The 4,689-nt window shown below is 53.3% G+C and overlaps 1 protein-coding gene across 1 annotated transcript in view; it reads right to left on the bottom strand.

Moving 5' to 3' along the window:
• Cant1 (calcium activated nucleotidase 1) overlaps nucleotides 1-1,370 on the bottom strand; it is a 9,464-nt gene extending 8,094 nt beyond the window's left edge. Inside the window, exon 1 of the mRNA XM_013008838.1 lies at nucleotides 1,180-1,370. The gene's annotated coding sequence lies outside the window, so the exon portion shown is untranslated. The remainder of the gene's footprint in view (nucleotides 1-1,179) is intronic.
• Between the last annotated feature and the right edge of the window lie 3,319 nt (nucleotides 1,371-4,689).

Below are 4,689 nucleotides of genomic sequence, written 5' to 3'. Positions count from 1 at the left end.
AGTGGAGCACCCGTCCATCAGCATCCCCTGGGCCACGGCAAGCCCCCGGGAGTGGAACACCCGTCCATCAGCCCCTGGGCCACGGCAAGCCCCCGGGAGAGTGGAGCACCCGTCCATCAGCCCCTGGGCCACGGCAAGCCCCCCGGGAGTGGAACACCCGTCCATCAGTCCCTGGGCCACGGCAAGCACCCCGGGGACACAGCACACATCCAACAGTCTTTTGGGCCACGGCACACAGAGCTCCTGGGGGGAGGGGCTTTACCTCAGCCGTGGGACTCCCCAAGAGCTAAGAAGAAAGTCAGGAACTATAAGACTCGGCCACTTTTGGTTAAATGGGAAGATGACTGCTGTCAGCCACAGAACTCTGTCTGCCTTCTAGAAAGTTCCATGGACTCCATCACCTGAAACACCTTTTCTTGGTCTCCACCTTTCCTGACTTTATTTGGTAGGAAATACAGTTTTCCATAGCCCACACTGGTCTGACCTCCAAAACTGACTGGAGTTGCTGCAGAGCAAAGAGCTGACCTCTCTCTTTCCCCTCCCCCCTTTTGCCAGCCATGAGCAACAGAAATGAGCAAGTGAGGGGAGAGACAGATGGACAAAGGCAGCCCAAGAAAGGCCCTTCTAAGCTTGCATTTCCCTCACAGCCCTCAGTGATGATGTGTTCACATCTTTGTGACAGGATGTTTATCAACCCTGCCTGCCGTGTGATGTTCTGACTTGGCAGATTGGGAAAGAGAACCAGGCAGCCACCGTAAGCTGCCATTGCTGAACAGCAAGCACACTGGGCAGGGGACCACAGCCCTGCTGTGGCCTTTTCCCCGTGCAGCCTCCCTCCAGCTGCAAAGACCCTGGGAAGAGCCATCAGGAGCAACAACTATCGGAGGAGCCGGGGCCCAGTGTCGCCCCACCCTCTTGCAGGCAATGGTCGAGGAGGGCTCACTCACAGGCACGCACTTCTGGTTTCCTTACACAACAGCGAGGCCCGCTGTAACACACACACACACACACACACACACACACACACACACACACACACACACACACACACACACACACACACACACAGGTCTGTCTACTCCAAAGGTCATTTCTAGCAGGCACGGGGAGCAGCAGGAGGCAGGGTGCTTTCTCTGAACATCAGGGCCAGCGGCTCCCTGCGGACAGGAAGGCACCTACCTCCATGGGCATCTCAGAGGGAGCTGAGCAGAGGGAGCCACTGCCACACAGCACCGCCAGGATGATTTCCCTCTCTTTGGCTTCCTTCAGGAGTGGCACTGGACAGGTGGCAGATCAAACAGGTTCAGGCAGCTGCCAGGGCAGACTCCTCCCTTCCAGGATGCAGGAAGGGTGGGGGCAAGGGAGGCCCTTGTCAGGGCACAGGGGCCACTCTCTCCCGCCCTGCGGCTTCCCTGGCTCCTGCCGCCCAGGCATGAGGCAGGCCTGGAGTGCTCACCCTATCCCCTTCCTCACAGGACAGCAAAGACCACATTCTGTTGACGTCGAGGGACTCTTCATGGGGGGCAGAGACGGAGGCCCAGGGCTTACAACAACCCTCAAACAAGCAAGCCTGACAGGCTAGGCTCCTCAAAAAATGGTATCTGATGTGTTTTGTGCTTGAAAATTCCCTTTCAGGTCTGGACCATTGTGTCACCTTGGCTCTCAGGATGGAGAGGCAGAAGGGTGCAGAGTTTGAGGCCAGCCTACGCAAAGTTAGCATGAACCTCCCTCAAAAAGAAAAAAGAAAAGAAAAAACCCTGCAGAAGAGCTGGGGGCACAACACTTGCCCAGCAAATGTGAAGCACTGGGTTTAAACCCCAGAATAGAAAAAAGCCTGGGCACTGCAGGGAATTGAGGAGGGGAGGAAAAGCTGTGCTTGGGGCACAGAGGCCCCGCCTCTCAAGGCTCAGGGTCTGACTGCTGAATACCTGCTTCCTGCCTCAGCTGAAATGCAGGCCAGTCTGATTTCAGTCAGCTACTCCGGGGAAGCATGTGCATTTCCACTGCTGTTGTAACTACAACAGACCAGGCAGCTCAAATACCACAAACAAGCGCTTCACTGTCCCACATGGTCTCGCTGGGCTATGATCAGGGCTGGGTCTTTTCTCAGGCTCCCGTCACAGCCAGCAATCCTGGTCCCACCCTGCCATCCTCCTCTCTCATTCATCTGCCTCTCGCTTCCATGTTCAGCACCCCCAGACCACTCTGGGCCCACAGGGGAAAACAGGACCCCGCCTCCCTGCTTTCACATCAGAGATTAGCAACACCCATTCCCCTCAGCAAGTGATGTGGCACGTGCGCACGTCAGGGGCTGGGGCAACCATCCCTCTTCACACTCTGCCTTTTCTATGGGGTAGGCACGGGGCTTCACAATGCTCTAGCCAGCTATGTCTGCTGATCTAGATCATTAGTGTTTTCCTCAGAAGAATTCCACCCTCCCAGTTGAAAGCAACTTGTCTGAAGATCCGGGATGCCCCAGTTCCCCAACTACCCCAGTGCTCACACAGTTGCATGCCCATGCCCAAACCCACTTCTGTGCCTCTTGGTGCCAATTCCTGGAATACATTCCAAAGGGTCCAGCCCCACGTTCACCTGCCATCATCTCATCCAGCCACTGCTTGTCTGGAAGACATTAGCTTTCTGCTCACTTCCTGTGGCAATGCTTCAGCTGACTATGGGTGTGATCAGCCTCTGCCTGGAGACCACAGGCTACAGACTCCACTTACCTCCTTAGACTATTTCAGAGGGACTGGAAAAGTCAAAAGAAATGTCTACCAGCCCAATACACTGAGAAAATCTTCTTAAACTGATGTTTCCACTATCAGGATTATGATTTCCTAACCAATCATGAAAATGAAAAGAAAAAAAATCAACATAAAAGTTCCTGAGAATTAAGTCTAAGCCAGGTGCTGGTGGCTCACACCTGTAATCCTAGCTATTCAGAGGGCTGAGATCTGAGGATCATGGTTCAAAGCAGGCAGGGAAATCTATGAAACTTCTATCTCCAATTAACCACCAGAAAACTAGAAGGAACTGTGGCTCAAGGTGCAAGAAATGCTAGCCTTGAGCAAAAGAGATCAGGGACGGGGCCCAAATCCTGAGTTCAAGCTCCTTGACTGACTGAAAAAAAAAAACCAGCCTAAAAGTTGTTTTTGTTTTGGGCCAGGCAGACATTTCCCACTAGAGCCAGACCTTCAACCGCTCCCTTTCCTTTTTTTGTGTCGTTATTTTTCAGGTAGGTCTCACGATTTTGGATGCATGCCACCCCACCAGCTTACTGGTTAAGATGTTGTGTATGAAGGGTATAACCCATGAACTTTTTGCCAAGGCTAAGCACCATTAAGTTGTGATCCTCCTGCCCTTAGCCTTCTGAGTAGCTGGGATTGTAAGTATGAATCACTACATCCAACTAGCTTAAAATTCCCTTAATGTTAGCATTTAATATGAGCATCCCAGGACACCTCAACAGTTTGGAGGGCACAGCTGTACTTCAGAGAACCTCGGATCATTCCCCAAACAGGAGAGGTTTTGCTGATGACAGCACTGGTCCACTTTACTACCATCAACAACAGGCCCGGATGCCCACTGTTCTGTCTTGAAAGAGTGAACACGAGAGCACACGCACACCTGCCCTGTACAGCCACCCTGAGGGTTGCCACACTGACTGCCACTGAGGATGCTCTGACTCAACAGGACCACTTGCATTTGTCACACACAAACACACTTCCAGTCACATCCAAAGAAAGTGTGAAAGTGTGAAAACGCAGCCAGAGCAGAGCACAATTTCCTTGCCCCCACGCCAAACCTCTAGCTCCCCTCCTGACTGACCCTGGTGCTCAGGCGTGAACATGGATGGCAGGTCAAGCAGATCAGGTGTGCCATGCAATCAGATTAGGCTGTTCTTACGTGTCAACAGCTTGTATAAGCATTGTTACCACGGGTTGTGAAAATGCCAAGAGATCTGTGGCCAACAGGAAGCTATCAAGCACTGACAGAGGGACAATTCGGCTACACCAAGTTGTATAACGATTTCCTCTATTGTCCCAGACATATCATCGTTTGGGATCAAATTAATCTGCACAAAGAAATGAATGAGAAAGGCCCAGAATTCAGTGGCGGTTAAGACATTGCTGGATGCATCTGTTTTGCCGGAGTCCTCTCCTTGAAGATGTGCTTGGACTTATGCAAGAAAGAGGGGAGCAGGCTGGCTTGCCCAGTGTGCCTTTCAAATAGAAAGCTCATTGAGGCCTGGAGAGGGACTGGGGGGGAGGTGGAGCGCCCACATACTCTAGTACTAAGGGCCTGGGGAGGAGCTACAGGGAAGCTCAGGGACCCAGCCAGGAGAATGACTACCAGCCAAGCTCTAGGGACAGGAGGGACTGCCAACTCCACTCCCACCTTGCCACAGATCCCTCTGAGACCTGGTGTGTGTGTGTGTGTGTGTCTTTCACGTGTTGGTCAGCCAGACCTCAATGACACCAACAGGCTTGACTCAGGTCCCCAAGCCATTGCTTTGCTGAACACGCAATAGGAAAAGCCTGAGGGGGGAGTGAGCATCTGAGCTGGGGCTCCCGGGGGTCGCCAATGCCAGTCCTGAGGAGAGGCGGGGAGGGGATGCGCGAGCGTCCGGGTGTTAGGGGACGGAGAGTGTGCCGAGCTTGCTGTCCACGAGGGTCAACCTCCGACGGC

Source organism: Dipodomys ordii, unplaced genomic scaffold (assembly GCF_000151885.1).
Source record: "Dipodomys ordii isolate 6190 unplaced genomic scaffold, Dord_2.0 Scaffold7, whole genome shotgun sequence".
Taxonomy (NCBI): Eukaryota; Metazoa; Chordata; class Mammalia; order Rodentia; family Heteromyidae; genus Dipodomys; species Dipodomys ordii.
The sequence above is the reverse complement of the archived record's forward strand: the minus strand, read 5'-3'. Positions and strand labels throughout refer to the sequence as shown.